Source organism: Lepus europaeus, chromosome Y, assembly GCF_033115175.1.
Source record: "Lepus europaeus isolate LE1 chromosome Y, mLepTim1.pri, whole genome shotgun sequence".
NCBI classification, from domain to species: Eukaryota; Metazoa; Chordata; class Mammalia; order Lagomorpha; family Leporidae; genus Lepus; species Lepus europaeus.
In genome coordinates, this window is record NC_084851.1 from 25,274,002 (window position 1) to 25,295,571 (window position 21,570).

Here is a 21,570-nt window from a genome sequence, read left to right on the forward strand (position 1 = left end):
AAGAGGTGTTTAAACCACACAGTTGAGGCAGGTAAAATAACACACAGCTTGAATAAATCATGAAACACTATGTTTCAGTGAGGTAAAGCCACTTCAAATGTGCCAGTAAATCCAACAGACTCAAAGACTGAAATATTTAAATTCACAGAAGTAAACATTTTAACACACAATACATCATAAGGAATTTTTTTGCAGCTGCTTTGAATTTTATCTGCAAAAACCAGAAGCTTAACAGTATCAAAAGGGCACACAGGCGGGGGCTGGGGGCTTGGCGGCGCAGGAGGCAGCTCTACTTGGCCGAAGGCTGCTTCGACTTCGAGGCTTCCGGGCGCCGATCTGGGCATGGGCCTCGGAGGTGACCGGGATGGTGATCTCCGCGACTGCGTGGCCGGCTTGGGCAGCTGTGCTTCCACGGTGAGCGCACCCCCAGGGGACAGCGAGGAGGAGACCAGCGTGGGGTCCACGCCGGGGGAAACGTGTACTTCCGGGTGGAACAGCGCGCGATGTAGCCGTGCTCCTGTCACTCTTCGTGTTTGCCCGTGATCTCCACCACGTTGTCCTCGGTCTTGACCGTCAGCTCCCAGGGCGAAGTGGTTCCCGTCCAGGGACATGCGCCAGCGGTCGGCCCCTTGCGGGATCTCCGAGAAGCTGCTGCTGAGCTGCCTGCTGAGCCCAGGGCTGTGGGCGGGCGCCTCCGTGGAGGGCAGGGGCCTGGCAAACCACTGGTGCTGAACCACTGCTCCCACTCCTCGGACAGCTGTGGCAGCCCAAGGCCACAGGCCACCTTGTGTGCCCTTTTGATACTGTTAAGCTTCTGGTTTTCGCAAATAAAGTTCAAAGCAGCTGCAAAAAAAAATCTTAAATATTTATAAGATATGAATCATACAGTTGGGTGAAATTACATAAGAAACTGCTACAAATCAATATAAAATTCTAAAAACCAAACAGAAAAAATGGACAAGAATATGTATATACATCATATGTATGACTGTTTAAAGAAAAGGACAAACATCTTTAGATTTATGAACAGAAAGTCAATCTCACTTGCAGAAATAAAAAACCAAAAAATTAGCAATCATCATTTTTACTTGTCATATTGGTAAATTTCCTAAAAATCTGAAAAGATCACGTTGGCAAGGCTGACTGGAGAAACAAACCATTGTAAGCAAACCCAGCAAACTGGGGTAGCCAGTTCCAATGATCACATCTACAAAAGGCAGTATGACTTTGTGCATCAGAATTATGAATGCTTATGCTCCTTAACTCAGCAATTTTATTCTAGTAATTTAATCTGGATGTACTTTGCCTCTGGAAATGGGCATATGTCAATGGTATCTATTACAGCTTATGTTGTTCTAAAAATAAAAGATTGGATTAAGCAGCTAGTTAAAAATTTAAAACATCTGTAGGTTAGACCATGAGTTTCCAAAAAAAATGAGGAAGCACTTCAGGCAATGATATTCTGAGGGCATGAGTACCATGTATTATAACTTTTGGAAATTTTATTACCTTTTAATTACATAAATAAATAAAGGAAGTACAAGCCACAATAAAATTATTACATGATACTATAGAAAAGCAAGCTTGTACAATTTGAAAGAAATAGAACAAAATTTCTACAGATGAAATATAGTCAATTAAATAGAAAATTACTGAATATAGGACAGTGCACAGAGCTGAACAGAGAATTGGACCAGTACAAGATGCATCTGAAGAAATTATATAGAATATACCAAAGATAAAGATTTTCCCTTAGTGATCTTTTGAGTTGTTTCTATTTTGAAAAAAAAATGGTGGTTTTAAGTAGTTCTACAATTATGAATAAGCTATGAACCTTCCAGTTAGGTCTGTAAGTAGACTCAGACCTCTACTTCTCTGCATACACCTAGGAGTCTCATGAAGTAAGCCTGTGTTTAATGTTACTAGAAACTGCCAAAGAGTTTTTCTGTTCATGCTAATAGACTAACAGGATCTCTACATTTAGGAATAGGAAGGGAAATACAACAACCTGCCCTGTACATCACACTCAGTAATGAAGCATGGGGAATACGAGGCACTTCAAAGCACTTCATGGGAAAACAGAATTAAAAGATCTGTTGATCTGGTGCTAACATTTCTTGAAATCCATAAATAATATTTGCATAGTATGCACTTTTCATGAACTTTTTGAAAGCCTGCCATTTTCCCTTTAAAGGAAAGACACAGAAAAAAATGACCACTATCATAATATTTATACAATATTGCCTCAAGAAGCTTTACAAATAGAATAATACATGATACAAAGAATAGAAATTATAAAAAGTATATTTGCAAATTAATATACAAATAAGGTTAATATACAAAACAATTATATGCCTATACAATAAACAATCAGCTAGAAAATGCAATTTAATACAATCCCACTTACGGTAACGATAAGAACTGTGAGGTACCTCATAAGAGATTTATGAGAAAATCTTTCTGGAAAATATCATTACAAACCATTTTAGTAGGACATAAAAGAAGATGGAAACAAATGGAGACATTTAGTACATTCATGGGGAAAATATAGCAATTAATTAATCTATACTCAATAAACTTAATGTAATTCTACTTAGAATCCCACAAGGATTTCTGAAAGATGTTGATGTTGATAAGCTCATTAAAACTGCAAAACTAAGCAGGACACTAAGTATAAGGAGAGAGATCAAGGTCTTATAGACCCTTGTTCTAGTATCATTACAGAAATTAGAGCCATGTGGTGTAGTGGAGGGTTACAGAATTCTTTCCTGAGACAGAATAGGATGCTCAGAAAGAGCCCAGGTACATACAGGGACTTGGTACATGACAAAGAGGCTATTAAATTTTCAGTGGGGACTGTGCCAAAATATATTTTACTTGAAACTAAGCCTCTAGATATAACTTCAAATTTTCAGGAAATATGAGGTTAACCTATCATTAATTGATAACATTAGGAAATACTCAGACAAAACACAATATGATACATTCTACAAAGGTATAAATTTTGGCCCTTAAAAAAATTAAAACATCATATTTGTGACAATGGAGAAAATCTATTTGGAAATTACTGCTAGTGTTTCATGTGTAATAATAATATTGTATTTATATGCGACTGTCCATATTTTTAATATGCATAGTGATATACTGAGGTGTGACGTGTATGATGTTTGCAATTTATTTGCAAATAGTTCAGCCAAAAATGTGCCCACATTCCAATTGATGCACAGCAAAATGTTAGAAATTATTAAATCTACAGGGCTTATATGCAGAATGTCAGTGTATGCTATTTGGTTTCTATATATTAAATGTTCATAATAAAAATTGGAAAAATAAGGGGGGGGCATTATAAACTCAACAAATATTTCTGAGAAAATCAAGTGTTCTTAAAAAATTATATTCCTAGTTCACATTTTAGGAAAAAATAAGAAAAAAAAAGTATAGGTATCTATAGAAGAAAAAACATCTATATTTTCTCAGATTCAGACAATTTATTAAGGCACACAATACAAGTCATGAGAGAAAGATGGAATTTATTATACTAAATTTTTTAAAAATGTAAGTAAAAACACCAAAAACAGGTAAACAGAAAAATCAGAGTAATTAGGAGATACAACATGTAGAGATTAATATCCCAAGAAACCCATACATACCAGTAAAAAAAGTAGAAAAACATACATGAGACTAACAAAAACCTCATCTTCAGAGAGCAAGATCAGCATACCATAAGCATATTCCAAGATACGTGATCTTGAAAATACCACCTGAAATAGGACACTCTATCACACATAGATTGGTAAAGCATAGGAATAAATGCAAATATGGTAACAGTTTGAAGGAACTGAAATTCATATATAATTTTGGTGACCTAGCTTTTCTGAAATAAAATTTGACAATTGTTGTAATGCTGAAAACTGGCATACTAAAACACTTAAAATTTTCAATTCTAGAAGATTTCTTTCACAACACAAATCTGTTCATTGCAATACAATTTATAACTGCAAATATTAGAAACTACTCTCAAATCAGTCAATACAGACAGAATACCTAATCTAGGTCTATTCATACAATAAGATACGACACAGCAGTAAAAACAAATTATCTTGATTTCATAGAAACATATATTTAGAAAATTTAATTCTAATAACAAAATCAACAGCTACTCAGTGACTCCCAAAGAACCCTCCTTGCTGGTGTTTAGGTTTTCTAGTTACTTCCCACATGCAAAATATTTCCTCAGTGGAGCCAAGAGAATATGGCAAAAGTGGTGGCTGTCACTTCCAAGATTTGATTATAATAAAATGATAGCTTCTGTATTTGGTGCTCAGTTGCACTGTCTCTGAGATGACTTGCTATGTGATGACCAAGTGCCCTGTTTTGAAGATATCCAGGCACTTGTGCTGATGATCACTTGATGAGGAATGGAGCATTTCTGCCAGCCAGTAAGTTAGAAAATAGAAGTGATCTCTGTAGATCCAGGGCCAGAGTCAACCATTCAACCATCACAGCCACTCTTCCATCCCTAACTCTCAGGAACAGCGCAGGGTGGCAAACAGCTGCTATGCTTTGGGGAACACAGCTACACAGCAATAAATAACTAATACAGGTCTGGCGCTGTGGCTTAACAGGCTAATCCTCCGCCTTGCAGCACTGGCACACCGGGTTCCAGTTCTGGTCAGGGTGCCGGATTCTATCTCGGTTGTCCCTCTTCCAGGCCAGTTCTCTGCTATGGCCCGGGAAGGCAGTGGAGGATGGCCCAAGTCCTGGGGCCCTGCACCCGTATGAGAGACCAGGAGAAGCACCTGGCTTCTGGCTTCAGATCAGTGTGGTGCACTGGCCGCAGCGGCAGTTGGAGGGTGAACCAATGGCAAAAAGGAAGACCTTTCTCTCTGTCTCTCTCTCTCACTATCCACTCTGCCTGTCAAAAATAAATAAATAAATAAATAAATAAATAAATAAATCAAGTTAGTTATGCCTATTTAGTAAAATTAAACATGCACAGTAATTATGAGGACATATGTCTATTTCAGGATGAAATGTAACTCTGGGGAAACAGATAGGTGGTGTTTTGCTTTTTTTCAAATAATTATTATTTGAAAGGGAGGAAAACAGAGAGAGAGAGAGAGTGCTTCCACACAGTTGTTCATTCCCCAAACACAGTAATAGTGAGGGCTGGGCCAGCCTGGAGACAGGAGCAGAATTTCAACAAAGTCTTCCACATCAGTGGCAATTATTAAAATACACAAGCCATAGTCTGCTACTTTCCAAGGTACATCAGCAGAAAACTGGATCAAAAGCAGAGCATCTGGGGTTTGAATTGGCACTCTGATAAGGATGCTGTATTGAAAGCAGAAGCTTAACATGCTGTGCCACAATGCCAGCATTAGTTGTTTTTTGTTTTCATGAGAAAGCTTCATTTTTCTTAATTTTGTAAAGATCAATTTACTTATGAGAAAGGGCCCTATGCTGTGGAGTAGAAGATTAAGCCTCTGGCTGCAGCACTGGTATGGGTGCTAGTTCATATCCCAGCTGCCCCTCTTCTGATCAAGCTCTCTGAATAATGGCCTGGGAAGGCAGTGGAGGATGGCCCAAGTGCTTGGGCCACTGCACCCAGGTGGAAGACCTGAAGAAACTCCTGAATCCTGGTTTCAGATAGGCCCAGCTCTAGCTGTTGCAGCCCTAAAAGACAAATGCCACACAATCTCAATTGTGTGTGGAATCTAGGAAAATCACAATCACAGAAAAGAGTGGTGTTTGTCAGGGGATCAGAGCAAAGGAAATGGGAAAACATTTGCAGTTATGAGATAAATTAATTCAAGGTCTTAAACATAGTATTTAAAATATTCAACACAGTATTTAAAAGAATATTCTATTACATACTCACAACTTGCTAATATCTTATATATTCTTTTAAAATGTTACAATGCAAGGTGATGGATATGTCCTGATCATTTATTTCATAACGATTCGTGTATATGTACAAGAGAATTCCAAAAAGTTTATGAAAAAATAAGATTAGAAGATAATTTGAATTTTCCATAACTTTTGAAAATCCTTTCACATATAAAACATCAGGTTTTGTATCTTGAATATACACAAATTCTGTTAATTATATTCCAACAATCTTGAAAAAATTAAAACAAGCAAAAAAGAAATGGGCTCCTATATGAAAACATAAATTCAAAATAAAAGTAAACTAGACATATCTTCGGGATTGGAAAGGCTTTCTTGGAACAAAATTTTTAAAACACTCATAAATTTAAGTAGCCAAAATTTCTATTTTGAAAGTGTTAATACAGTCGACAGCCTGTCAAGGGAGCCTGTAAGTGCTAAGATGATAGCCAAATGTCAAATTACAGGCCCTGCTGCCTCTCTAAAACCTGGATGAAAACCCAGGGTCACAGAACACTTCTGTTTTTATCTTACCTAATCTATGTTACTAGGTTACTGGAAACAGAAAACAGAGACCCCTCTAGGAACAGCTAAGCAAAGAGGTCAGTATCTTGGACAAGACCCTGATGCCCACGTATTTAGAAAACTGGGGGGAATCAGGTCCTCACAGGGAAGGAAGGAGGAACCGAGGGCCGCATTAGGACAGCTCCAGTGCCTCATGAACCCCATACACAGAACCCACAGTCTCCCTAGTGACAGCTCAGGCCCCACTGCACACCTGGGGAGATGTGGGGCTGCCGCTACACAGCTGCCCAGGGATGGCTCCAGGGATGCGAAGTCACTGTGAGCAGGGAAGGCCCAGGGTGTCGGGGGTCTCCGGTGCCAGTCTCCCCCAACCCAGGGTCAGAGGGGACCAAGGAATGTGCCGTACCTGCAGTAGTGTGGTGCCCACAGAGCCCAGAGATGACTTCCGGGAGGCCCGCATCCTCCTGGCCCTGCAGCAGCTCCAGTGGCTCCGCTTCCCCCCGGGACACCCGGGCCCACACACTCACCGTGTCGTGGTGGTCAGCTTCCTAGGTGTCCAGCGTCGCTGCCCTCCAGCCCCCTGCCGTCAGTGAAGGTGGAATGCAGCGGATTCCGATTGGCTTGGGAGCCTCACGGCAGCGGCACTGTCTCCTAGGACCTGGCGCACCCGCAGAACTGTAGGACAGACGACTATGAGGTCAAGACTCCTGGATGTCACCTCCCTGATTGGACAGTTTGCATGATACGTCACAAACGGCGCAGCCAATCAGCATCTTCCACAGCTGGGACGCCCTAAGCTCAGGTTGTGTGGATGGAAACAGCAGGAGTGGAGGCCTGGGTCAGGTGGGAAACTGCTCCTCCTGGGCCCTGCTCCCTGCTGCAGGAGAGCCTCTCACCTCCCTGCTGCAGGAGGGCCTCTCACCTCCCTGCTGCCTCTGCTGGTGTCGCCCTGTGTCCCCCTGTCCTCCAGGGCGGATTCTTTCTGGAGCTTGTGGTGACCTGCTGCAAGTGAGCCAGAATGTTGTCTGTTGGCTTATGGGCCTTTCTTTTCCCTCGTATTTTTGCTCATTTTTCTATCGGGTCATTTGTATTACTTTTTAAATATTGATTTAAAATGCTTAAAGGTATCACATTTAATCCTTTTTTTTTTCTTTTCTTTTGTCAGTATCTGTTTTCTACTCTGCCTGTTGATCTTTCCTATTTTCTATTTGTTTCTTGCTGGTAGTTGGTGATCTATTGGATTTTATATATTAATCTTCCCAGCAATCTGATAAGTTCATTCAGCAGTTGTATTTGTTTTTAGATTTTATGGACAATGTATTTTAATATCTCCAATATATTGACCATATATTGCTTAGAAATTGACTTTTGTTGTTGCCCCCCCCCCCCCCCAACTACTTTTCTGGTAAGAAGTTGGAGAGAGTGGAGGTTCTAGGTTACTTCCAGGAAAAAAGGTTTCAGTGATCCTGTATTAATTGTGTTGTTTGTTATAGGATCCTTTTAAAGAATCTTTATAAGCAAGGAAACCACTGCTTGACTATACTGCTAGCAGGTTTTCTTTTTAACTAGATGTTGAATTATTAAAGTAATTTTCAATATTTCATCTAAATGATCACGCAATTTTCTTAAATTTATCAACTATCTGGAAAATTTACATGGTTTGTTTACCAAAGTTAACAGCTCTTGAAATTTTTATTATATCTCCCTTATTAATTATGTTTTCATATGTGATTTCCTTTATTAAACTAATATTTACTAAGAATATATGTATCTGTTTATGAAAGGGATTCTTCATTTGTATTTCAGGTTCTGGTCAACTTGCATCCTCATCAATGTTATGCTGGCTTTCCAAAAGAAATTTTAAAATAATCTCTGCTTATTTACATTATGAATACATTATGAATATGTGTGGGAAATGTAGGTGTGTTTATTTCTTTCTTAAATATTCAGAATATTTTGTAATTCTAGATTTGAAATTTTTCTTCTATAACTTTTTTATTGGTTGGTTGCTAGTTTTCAAGTTGTGATTCAACTTGTTTGTTCTAAGTAGGAGTTTTCCTATTTCATGTTATATTTGTGTTGTTGGGAATTTGGTTTTCAATATATAATGAATTTTGACATTTATTCAAATTTTACTCCTAAGATTATCACACATTTCTTCTAGCATCTTGAGAAGGATATATTATCTATAAAGAATTATTTTTAATTCTTAAAATTGGGTATTAGTGTTACTTTTCCATTTGTATTTATAATTACTTTTACTTGTATGTTAATTTTGTTAACATTTAAAAAATATATCCTGGATTGTGGTACTCAAAAACATATCATTTACATTTGTTATTATCATTTTGAATGTCTTTCTTCTATTTACTTTCAATTTCCTTTTTCTTTTTAATTCTTGATTAGGCAGCTACAATGATTGATTTTTAGTTTTTTTATTCTAACATTCATATAAGGTTATAAATTTCCTCTAAGCATTGATTTATCTTCAGCCTATTTATTCCCTCATAAATTTCAAATCCCTATATGTGCAGATCCTGGCCACCTCCAGTATCATCATTCCTATGTGACTATAGCCATCACAGGTACATGTATTTCCATTCTTGTGCCTGAAGCACATCTGCTGTGATGGGTAAATCAAAGCTTCAAACATTAGAGACAAATTCTTTACATTTTGAAGAGCGGCAGTCATGCCATATCAGCTACCATTTACATGTCTGCAAAATGGCTACGGTGCTTGCAAATATATTATGTTCTATACAAAATCCTGAAATAAATGTAGAGTTTTTTAAAAATACACATTCCATGAATATTTGAAAAATTATTCTATATGTAAGTTTCCAGTTTTCTAGCACCAAAATAAACTTACAAACAGTTTCATTCTCCACAAAATTTTGAAATCCTCATTGTTCATAATATGTATATATGAACTTATATGCTTATATTATAATTTTTAAAAATCAAAAATATAATTTATTTTTCAAATAAGTATATGAAAATTTTAAAAAAATGAAAAGTTATTGGAAGGTTTCCAGCTGGTGTTTTTATTTGTCACACATATTTTGAAGAGATCACTTGTTCTTGAGACTGGATGGTAGGATAGAAATGGTAAATGCTAAGACACAGAAAGGAGACAGTAGAAGTTCTGCAAGAGAGAGTAATGATGTCTTGAATCAGTCAGGTAGCATGAGAGAAATAGAGATCCTGACTTCACTCACAATATATTAGAAATATTTCATAAAACTTACTGAGTGATTCTATGTTAGAGAATGGCATACTTACATATGATTTCTATGTTTTGATTTTTTGGGCTATAAGATGGATTTATTAACATAATTACAGAAGGGAAAGCTTAAATCAAAACAAAGATTTAGTAAGGTGGTTAAGATTATTTAGGGTGGTAGGAAATTAGTAACATAGGTGAAATAAGGACTACAGATGAGTCAAAGTCTTTACAATACAGGAAGAATGTTTTCAAGATGAATGGTATGATATTTCCACTGCTTTTATTTGGAGGACTAAGACATCTAAGAAAAGACACAAAATGCAATACAGACAGTTCTTACCTAATGATGTTTCAGGATTTTTCCACTTTATGATGGTGAAAAAAGTGATTTATATGCAATAGAAGCCATACATAAAATTTTTAATTTTGTTCTTTTCTTAGGATAGCAGTCTGTGCTATGATACTCTCTTGTAGTGCTGGGCAATGACAGCAAGGCCAGCTCCCCACCAGCCATGAGATTACAAGGAAAAACACTGATCCTTTACAGTGTGCTGTGTTTTGGGGCTTTAAAGTACAGTGAGATTGTGTATTGGATAATTTTTATTTTAATTCATTTTCCAAATTCTTATGTAAGTCACAACTAGTAAATCTATAAAAAGAGAAAACCTCAGGATAATCTGTAGCCCAAGTATTATAGGATGAGCTGCAGACTGGTTTTGCTGTTTCTGATGGGAAGTCCTGAAGACTTCGGGCATGTTGACTTTGAAAAGTGAATGCACACTGTACAAATCTATTCAAAGCATCATTGTTAGGAAAAGCATGGTTAGTTGAAGGGATCTGGGCCCACTTCATCATTGGAACACCCTCTCTGTAGGCTCACTAGCTTGCCCAGCATGGAGCCCCTATGGCTTGCCAGCATTTGCTATGAGGAAATGGAGTTAAAATGTAGTTCTATGAGGCCAGTGCTATGACATAGTTGGTTAAGGCACCATCTGCAGTACTGGGATCTCATATGGGAGTTTGAGCTGTGGCTGTTGCACTCACAATCCAGCTCCCTACTAGTGTGCCTGAAGGGGATCCTGGTTAATTGCTTTGGCCTGGCCCATCCCTGGAACATTGCAGCCATCTGGGGATTGAACCAGCAGATGGAAGATATCTCTCTGCACCGTCCCCAATTCCCTAATGGCTTGTCCATGGATTCTTGCTAGTAAGGTGAACCATTTCCTTTTTCTTTGCCATTACAACTATCACCATGCATCTTTGATTTCAGTTTGGAAGTCCTAGAGGCATTTTCCTGGGAAGCAGAACTATTTCCACCTTCCCCAGCCATCAGTGTCTTTTGCAGCTTGTTTCTGGGGACCTTTGTGGTCAGCAGGCCTCTGAAAGCTTCTGCTATGCAGAGCCTATCAGCAGCCTCTTGCTGACCTTGGTGGAGTCCATGGTTTCTTGTTGTTTCAGCTGCTCCATAAGGACCTTCACCACAAAAGCCTACACATTTTTTGTATTTTTTAAAAAAATCTTACCAAAGTTTCATGCATTTCCTATACAGGTTTAGAAAGTTAGTGATACACCACACATTATCCTCTGTTGCACCAATACCCCAACCCTTTTCCTTTTCCTACCTCTGCTATTCCCACTCATAATTTTTACAGGATCTATTTTAAGTTTACTTTGTACTCATAAGTTTAATCCTACATTAAATAACGAGTTCAACAATTGGTGTAAAGGAAAAACCTTCCTCAACAAAACACACGAGGGCTGTAAACAATCAGAAAATCTCAAAATAACCATTTCACTCCAGTGGATTATATTACAGGTAATGTATTAGTTACCACAGTTCAGAGAAAACACAATATATCTGTCTTTTTGTCACTGGCTTATTTCATGAAGTATAATGACTTCCAGTTGCATCTGCTTTGTTGCTAAAGACAGGGTTTCTTATTTTTTTTACATCTGAACTCTATTCTATACTATAATTTCTTTATCCAATAAACACTGCTGCACATCTGGGTTGATTCCATATCTTAGCTATTATGAATTGAGCTGTGATTAACATGTAGGTACAGATAACACTTTCAAATACTGATTAATTTTGTTTTGGGTAAATTCCCAGGAGCAGGATGGCCTCATCATATGGTAGATTTGTATTCAGATTTCTGAAGTATATACATACTGTCTTCCACAGTGGCTGGACCACTTTACGTTCCCATGAATACTGGGTTTGTGTACATTTTTTATGCTGCATCCTCACCAGCATTTGTTGTTTATAGATTTCTGTGTGAGAACCATTTGAACTAGGGTGAGGTGAAATTCCATTGTGGTTTTATTTGCATTTCCTATAATTGCTAATGACCCTGAGCCTGTTTTCTTTACATTTTTAAAAAAATGTATCAATTTATTTGAAAGACAGAGTTACAGAGGGGAAGAGAGAGAGAGCAAGAAAGAGAGAGTGAGCTTCCATCCATTGGTTCACTACCCAAATGGCTGAAACAGTCAGAGCTGGGCCAATCTGAAGCCAGGAGCCAGGAGCTTCTTCCCACACAGGTGTAGGGGCCCAAGCATTTCGGTCATCTTCTACAACTTTCCCAGGCCATAGCAGAGAGCTGGATTGGAAGTGGAGCAGCCAGGACTCAAACTGGCACTATGGGGGATGCCAGCACTGTAGGCAGTGACTTTACCTGTTTGCCACAGTGCACTCCCTTTGAGCCTTTTTTCCAGTATCTGATGGCCATTTGAATTACCTCTCATAAAAAATGCCAGTTCAAGTCCTTCACCCATTTCTTAACTGGAATGTTTGTTTTGTTGTTGTTAAATTTCTTTAGATCTTTATAGATTTTGTTTATTAATCATTTATCATCTGCATAGTTTGCAAACATTTTCTCCCATCATGTCTATTGCCTCTACACTTTGGTGGGTGTTTCTTTTGCAGTGCACAAACTTCTCAGCTGAATGTAATCCCATTTGCTAATTTTTTATTTGATTTCCTGTGCTTCCATGGTTTTTTTAAATGACTTTGCCTATGCCAATGTGTAATAGAGTTTCCTCAATGTTCTTTAGTAATTGGATGGTATTGGATCATAGATTTATGTTTTGATACATTTTGAGTGGATTATTGTGTAGGTATAAGGTGGAGGTCTTGTTTCATATCTCTGCATGCAGAAACCCAGTTCTCCCAGCACCATTTTTGAAGAGACTGTCCCTGCTCCAGGGATTGATTTTAGCTCCTTTGTCAAGGATAAGTTGGTTGTAAATGTGTGGATTGATTCCTGGAGTTTCTATTCTGTTACATTGCTCTACACATCTGTTTTTGTGCTAGTACCAGGTTGTTCTGCTTATAATTGCACTGTAATATGTCTTGAAATCTGATATTGTGATGCTTCCAGCTTTGATTTTTTTAGCTTGATTTTATTATATAACAGTGATTTAGCTACTTGGGGTCTCTTGTGTTTCCATATGAATTTCTTCATCATTTTCTCTAGATCTGAGAAGAATGTCATTGGTATTTTGATTGGGATTTCATCAAGTCTGTAAATTGCTTTTGGTAGTATGAACATTTTGATGATATTAATTCTTCCAATCTGTGAAAATTGAACATTTTCCAACTTTTGTGTCTTCTATTTCTTTGTTTAGTGTTTTGTAATTTTCATTGTAAGAATCTTTCACATCCTTGGATAAACTTATTCCAAGGTATTTAATTCCTTATAGCTATTGTGAATGGAATTGATCTTAAAAACTCTTTCTCAGCCAATGCATTGTTTGTGTATACAATGGCTAATTCTTTTTGTTTGTTAGTTTTATATCCTGCCACTTTTTGAAACTCTTTTTATTAGTTTTAGTAGTCTCTCAGTACAGTCTTTTGTATCTCTGTTATGTACAATCATGTCATCTGCAAATAGGGATACTTTATTTCCTCTTTTTCAATTTGTGTCCTTTGGATTTCTTTTTCTAGTCTAATGGCCTTGGCTAACACATACAGGATTATATTGAACAGGGATGATGATGTTTGTCTGGTTTTGGACTTAGTGGGGATGTTTATAACTTTTCCTCATTCAATAGGATGTTGGCTATGAGTTTGTCATAAATTGCCTTGATTTTGTTGAAGAATGTTCCTTCTATACCCAGTTTTATAAAAATTTTTATCATGAAAGGGTATTGTATTTTATCAAATGCTTTCTCTGTATCTGTTGAGAAAATCTATGTTTTTGTTCATCAGTTTGTGAATATGATGTTATCACATTTATCATTTGCAAATGTTGAACCATCCCTGCATAGCATGGATAATACCCATTTGGTCTAGTTGAATGATCTTTCTGAAGCATTGTTGGATTTCATTAGTTATGTGATTGTGTGTGGGGTAGCCTATGCTGAGGTAGTCTACACTGGGGCTCAACTATTAAGTCTTAAGTGGTTGGACAGTTAGAGTTTAGATTCCTCCCTCTACCGTTGAGGGACCTTAGGCTAACACTCTGGTTTTTCTTATCTAGAAAATGGGCATAGTAGTGGTATCACACTGAGAATTTTGTTGGGAATCTGCTGTGAGTTAAAGTGTTAGGTAAACAGATGTGTGCCTACTACATAAAAGTGCTCAAACCTGAACATGCAGAGACAGATGTGTGCATTGTATACAAAGACATCCAAATGAGAATATGTGCATTCCTGGATGTGTGCCAGATACCTGTAAGGTACTCACACAGAGACACAGCTGCATGCAAAAATTTACACCAGGCACACTGGAGGTGCTCATACCTGCACATGGGCCTGCATGGATGTGTGTCTGGCATACAAGCATCCCCAAACCTGAACATGTACACAGAGATATGCACCTGATACACAAAGATGTTCACAGAGTACATGTGTTTGCATGGCTCTGTGTCTGGTACACAGAAGGAGTTCATATTCATGGGCACACATAAGTCCCCAAGGATGGGAGTAGGCACAGGTTATGTTGGGTACCCAGGTACCCAACTCATGGTGTCCAAATAGGTCCCAGGCAGAGGTAGACTATCAAAAAAGATGTCAAAACAATTTGGCACACAGTAGGTACTAATAAAAGTTGTCCTCCTTCAGCCTGAATAAAGGGTGTGTCCTACAAGGTGAACAAGACACATTTGTTTCTGAAAACATTTTCTGGAGCAAATGACCCACAGAAAGAGCACTTTACAGGCCTCTCAGCTAAGAGGATCATTTTCCCTCTGGATTTTGCCTTTATCATCTATACTTTTGCAGAGGACTTACTGCCACTGCATTTTCTTAGCATAGGAGCCCATCACCTTTACACCTCTCATGGAAAACACAGATCCAGACACAGGACACAGGAAATTTAAGGCACACCTGATAAAACTAAGGCAGAAGATTTGGTTTGTTTTAGGCTTGGCCTCAGGTAAGAACAGCATTATTATTGCTGAAGGTAGTAGAAGTAACTCCCAGATCCTGAGAGTTACAGATATCTTATGAAGATTTATTCATTTATTTGGAAGGAAGAGTTACATACAGAGAGGGAGACACCACATACACACACACACACACACACAGATAGAAGAGAGAGAGAGAGAGAGAGAGAGAGAGGAAGAGAGAGATCTTTGTCCACTGGTTTGCACCACAGTTGACTGTAATGTCTGGCACTGAGCCAGGCAGAAGCTATGAGCCAGGATCTTCTTCTGGGTCTCCCACATGAGTAGCAAGTCCCCAAACACTTGAATAATTACCCACTGCTTTTCCCAGGCCATTAGCTGGGAACTGGACAGGAAATGGAGCAGTGACAATGTGAACTGTTGCCCAAATGGGATGCCAGCCATTCAGATGGGAGCTTTAGCCACAACAGCACCCCCCAATGACAGGTTTTTTTTTTTATTTAATGAACATAAATTTCCAAAGTACAGCTCATGGATTACAAAGGTTTCCCCCCACACACAACTTCCTCCCCACCCACAACCCTCCCCCTTCCCACTCGCTCTCCCTTTCCATTCCCAGAAGATTCATTTTCAATTCTCTTTATATACAGAAAAATCAGTTTAGTATATATAAAGATTTCAGCAGTTTACCCTCACACAGTAACACAAAGTGAAAAAATACTGTTGGAGTATTAGTTATAGCATTAAATAACAATGTACATCACATTAATGACAGAGATCCTGCATGATATATTTTTAAAAAAATATTGATTACTTTTCTATGTAATTTCCAATTTAACACCAAGGGTTTTTTTTTTTTTTCATTTTCAATTATCTTTATATACAGAAGATTGCTTCAGTATATACTAAGAAAATATTTCATCAGTTTGCACCCACACATAACCACAAAGTGTAAAAATACTGTTTCAGTACTAGCTATATCATTACTTCACCTTGGACAACCTATTAAGGACAGATCCCACATGGGACATAAGTACACAGTGACCCAATGACAAGTTTTTATCTGCTTGTTTTGTGAAAGTTTTCCTTATTTAACTATAAGGAAATTATTTCTTTTATTCTCACATGATGTAGCAATTAAAAAATACAGGAAACACTGGGAAATTTTAGTTTCAGATAAATGATGAATGCCTTTTATTGTATTCTTCATTGCAATATTTGGAAATTAATTGTGCCAAAACATTGTTATTTGTTTGAAATCCTAATTTAACTGAGAATTCTGATTTTTATCAGCAACCAATTTTTGGTTCCTGCAATCCATGGAGCAAAATTTTAAATATTTTTCACTGGATTACATAAATAGCAAGTATTTTGGAACTGTCACAAAACCAACAATAAATATCCAAAAGCTCAAAGGATAAGAAGTGAATATCAGGGGCTGGCACTGTTTTGTAGCAGTTAAAACTGCCTGCTGCAGTGCTGGCATCCCATATGGACATGATTTTCAGTCCCAGGTGCTCCACTTCCAATCCAGCTCCCTGCTAATGAACCTGGGAAACCAGTAGAAGATGGCCCAAGTTCTTGCACCCCTGTACCTTTGTGGGAGATTTGGAAGAAGCTCCTGGCTCCTGGCTTTGGATTGGGCCAGCTCCAGCTGTTGTGACCATTTGGGGAGTGACCCAGCAATTGGAAGATTTCTCTCTCTCTCTCTCTCTCTCTCTCTCTCTCTCTCTCTCTCTCTCTCTCTCTCTCTTTCCCTCTGCCTCTGCCTCTCTTTAACTCTGCCATTCAAATAAATAAACAAAAAAGTGAACATGAAAGACCCAACCTTAATAAACACTGGGAAATCACAGATATTCTAAGGTTTACAGATTTGCTGGCACCCTGCGAAGCTTATGTAATGAAGACCACTATAGCCCTGAAGAGGTGAGCCAGACTGGGCAGGTTCTTCTGGGATCAGATATGTGGCAGGAATTTGAATGAGGACAAGAGAGATGGGGAAGGCATTGATGCTAAGGGCAAATGTCAAGATAAAGGAAGAGAGGTGGGGAAGCATGCCTGTTTAATTAGAGCATTGTTATTTAGAAAGTGGACTTGGGGCACCGGATTCTGTCCCAGTTGCCCCTCTTCCAGGCCAGCTCTCTGCTGTGGCCCTGGAGTGCAGTGGAGGATGGCCCAACTCCTTGGGTCCTGCACCCCATGGGAGAACAGGATAAGCACCTGGCTCCTGCCTTCGGATCAGCACGGTGCACGGGCCACAGCACGCTGGCTGCGGCAGCCATTGGAGGGTGAACCAACGGCAAAGGAAGACCTTTTTCTCTCTCTCACTGTCCACTCTGCCTGTCCAAAAAAAAAACCTTATAGAAAGTGGGCTCAAAAATAGATGCAGTTACCCCATAAACACATATCAATATTAAAGTTTTCTTAGAGGGATGGTGCTTCAATCTCTCCTAAATTTTTAGCAATGATAGGAGGCTGTGGAAGTACCACATCTTGTCCTTTATCAGCAGTCCTATTTCCATTTAATCTTTCTCATATTCATGGTAACTAGCCTGTAAGCTCTCATGGGGATCTCCTTGTAAAGAATTCCAGACAGATCATCTGCTTTGGTCACTATAAATTTCTGAAAGGCCCAAACACTGATGACCATTCAAGCCGGGGCATCCATTGACACCTTCAGAAGTCCAGTCCCTTATTTCTGAAGGATCAGAGGGAGAAGCTACTTGAGCCATCATCTGGCGCCTCCCTGGGTGTGCATTAATATGAAGTTAAATCACATTCAAGGTTAGATACTTTGATATGAGATGTGAGCATCCAAAAAATCAGCTTAACTCAGTGAGCGAAAATATCTGCCTTTTTCACCTCATATTTTACAGTTACACTAGCTATAGAATAAAAGATGGAAGGATATTTTCTTTCAGTGTAGTGAAGATTTCTTTCACTAATTTCTGAGGAGAAGTCAGCCATCATTCATATATAGCTGACCCAGTAGCCTGTTGTTTCTTTCACAATGTCCAAGGTCTTTTCTTTGTATTTGGAATCCTTCTGTTTGTTATTTGCCTGTCGTAGTTTTGTATCTGCTGATTAAGGGGTCCTCAAATGTTTCATTAAATTTGAGAAGCTTTTCACCATTTCAAAATACATATTTTGTTTTTTATTTATTCTCTTCCTACTGAAATTTATTGCTTTTATGAGGGACTTCACAAAGATTGTAGAAAGTTGAAAGAAAAAAACAACTTTATTTTAGTGCAAAAATGTTAGTAACCCATGCCTAAAAGTGGTCTAGGAAGTTCAGTGAAAATGCATATTGTAAAACATGATGTATCAAGATTCTGAAAAGTGTGTATTTGTAGATTTAAGTATTTATTTTTACCAAAGTGAAATTTTAAAATTATTTTTAAATGCTAGATTATTTTCTATATTGTTCCTGGACTTCTGAAGCTTTGCATATTTATCTAGTATCTTTCATTAATTAAGAAAGGCTTTTGGGGGATGACACTGTGGCATGGTGGGCTGAGCCTCTGCCTGTGGTGCCGGCATCCCACATTGGTACCAGTTTGTGTCCCAGCTGCTCCTCTTCCAATCCAGGTCTCTGCTTATGGCCTGGGAAGGCAGCAAAAAGTGGCCCAAGTGCTTGATTCTCTGTACCCATGTGAGAGACCAGGAGGAAGCTCCTGGCTTCTGATTGGCTTAGCTCTGGCTGAGCCATCTGGAAAGTGAACCAGTGGATGGAAGAACTTGTTGTCTTTCACTTTGTCTGTAACTCTACCTCTCAAATGAATACATACAGTCTTTAAATTAAAAAAAAGTCTTTTGGTCTATGTCCATCTTAGTCTATTTGTGATAAGAATGTCACACAGTAGGTTATTTAGAAATAAAACATTTTTTGCCAAAATGTATTTACTTTAAAATACTTTTTCAAAATAGCAGCCCCGGAGAGTAGCCACATGGGACTGCACCTCTGGGGTCCTACCCTGTTCCCAGGTTGCAAGATGACATGCCATCCTGTGGGTCTCTCTCTTCAGGATGAGAGCCTGAGGGGGGAGGAGTCTGCTGAGGGATCATCTAAGATGCCTCTGAGTGTGTGCCCATGGAAAGAAGTGCCACTTGGGTACTTTCCCTCCCCTTCTGTCCAGGCTCTCTGACTCAGAAGTCACAACTCCCACACTTCTGCTAGGCGGTCCCATCGCTGTGTCTTGTGTGATGCCTGTGAGACTAAGTGTGTGACAGATTAGTTGCTTTTTCAGCTGTGGTTGTGAGTTACAGCACAGTCAGCTCCAGTGAAGTTAGAGAGACCATGGATCTTGCCAAGGATGTTAGGAGCCTGCAGAATCTTCGAGAGAAACAGCCAAGATGGGGAAACAGTACCCAGCATACTCTGTGGGGACATCCCCAGAGAAGGCACTGGGCTACAGCCCCTGGCACCTGAGCAATGGCTGCCAGGGCCACTTCTCTGCTCTCGTGCCATCTGCTCCACTCTGAGGCAGCCTCTCAGGTGACTGGATCTGATGGGTTAACACCTGGTCATGTGTCTTTACACTAGCAGCAGATGTGACTGAGAAAGTGAGCACCTGACTTGTGCCTTACAAAGAGGACAGTAACAGTGGGAACATTCCCCAGGACACTGGTGACTGAAAAGCTGGACAAATGCCCAGCATCACTGAGGCCACATTTTATGAACCAGATGTTCCATGTAGAAAGCCAGGCACCCAGCTTCTCTAGAATATGCAGGGTCTGTCCATGCCAGTCAGCAGCTCTGTTGGTGAATACAGGAGCTGAGCAGCTGGTGAACTTGTAAGACTGGTGCTCAGCTCTGTTGGTAACACATCCTAGATGGAGCTGTGCAGCAGGTGTGCTCCTAAGACAGGCACTCAGCTTCTGATAATGCACAAAAGGCATCCTGGATAGAGCTCAACAGCAGGTGCACTCATAAGACAGGTGCTCAACTCTGTTGGTGAGGCATCTAGGAGCTGAGCAGCAGGTGCACTCATAAGACAGGTGCTCAGCTCTGTTGGTAACACATCCTGGATGGAGCTGAGCAGTAGATACACTTGTAAGACAGGTGCTCAGCTCTGTTGGCGAGGCATCCTGGATGGAGCTGAGAAGCAGGTGCTTGCCGACTCCTCCCTGAGCCCCAGGTCAGTTCACTCCCACACTACCTGCCTGGCCCTCTGTTCACCTACACGTTCAAGAAATTACATTCCTCAGTCATGCAGAGATCAGGGGACTGAAAGGAAGATGCTTAGAAAGTTGTGCCAAGCCTTAAAGGCCATGATGGTGGGTTCCTCTCTGTTGAGGTGAATTGAAGCTGTGAAGAGCATGATCCATAAAAGTTAAAGGGACAGGCATTTAACCTAGAAGTTGAGACACCCCTGTTTCATATTGGAGTGCCTGGGTTCCACTCCCAGCTCCAGCTCCTGATGCCAGCTTCCTGATAATGCACACCCTGGGAAGCAGCAGCTGGAACCTCAGGTACTTGGATTCCTGCCACCCTCATGGGAGAAATGGATTGCATTCCTGGCTCCAGCTCCCGATTCCAGCTTCCTGATAATACACACCAGCTGGAGGCTCAGGCTCAGGCAGTTGGATCCCTGGCATCTGCATGGGAGAACTGGATTGAATTCCTGGCTCCAAGCTTCAGCCTGGCCCAACACACCAGCACTAGCTCTTGTGGGCACTTGTGGAGTGAACCAGCAGATGGAATGTGTATGCATTTTCCCTCTCTCACTCTCCATCCCTCCCTTCCCCTCACTTCTCCTCCCTCCTTCTCCCCATTCCACAAACATCAAATAAGTAAAAAAAGACTTAAAAACAATGAAAAGTTTCCTGCATCTGGAGAAGCCCCATCCAGAATCCCAAGGTCCCTGTGTTCACACTCAGTACTTCATTCTTGAACAGTCTCCAAACAAACAGGTGGCAGCCCTGTTGCTATGGAAAAGGATGAATTTCTTTTTTTCTATGGGGAAAGTTAAGGAAAAATGGTGTTACATTTTAAGAAACCACTGTAACTTTCTCCTCGCTTGAGTGTTGTCGTTTTGGCCACATAGTTTATACAGTACAGCAGTGAGTACACTGGCACGGAATTGAACAAAGAAACAGATTAAAAGCACAAGGTGCAATTTGTGCAACTCAGGTGGCCTCTCTTCCCCGTTCTGCCTCCTGAGGTGGAGTCCTCAGGTCTCTGCTATTTTCTCTGCCATCCACATGGGCTACGAGGCTGGAGTCGACGTATCCCAGTCACTATGCCTTGGCCCTGGGCATGTCTGCTGAGGCAGACACACTCCAGCTCCAGCTGCCAGGGCTGCCCATGCCCTTGCTAGCATCTGTCACCTAGATGGGCTTCCTGGGCTGGGACTGAAAGGGCTGCCCTGAGTACCTAGGCAGCCTCCAGGGGGAGCACCTCCACTTCCTGCCCCCTCAGTTTGGCACTGGCCAAAAAGCTGGATTGAAGAAGGAGGTGCCAATAAGGAAGTCTGTGGTGATAAAAAGCCCCCACCTGGGCATTTTACACTTGTGTAGAATGTTCTGTCTGCAGACACAACCACACCCCCCTGTTTGCTGAGCACCAAAGCAGCTGAG

At 40.0% G+C, this 21,570-nt stretch overlaps 1 pseudogene; it reads right to left on the reverse strand.

The window, feature by feature from the left end:
- Positions 1-289: 289 nt before the first annotated feature.
- Positions 290-6,609, reverse strand: LOC133754170 (heat shock protein beta-1-like; annotated as a pseudogene).
- Positions 6,610-21,570: the final 14,961 nt, after the last annotated feature.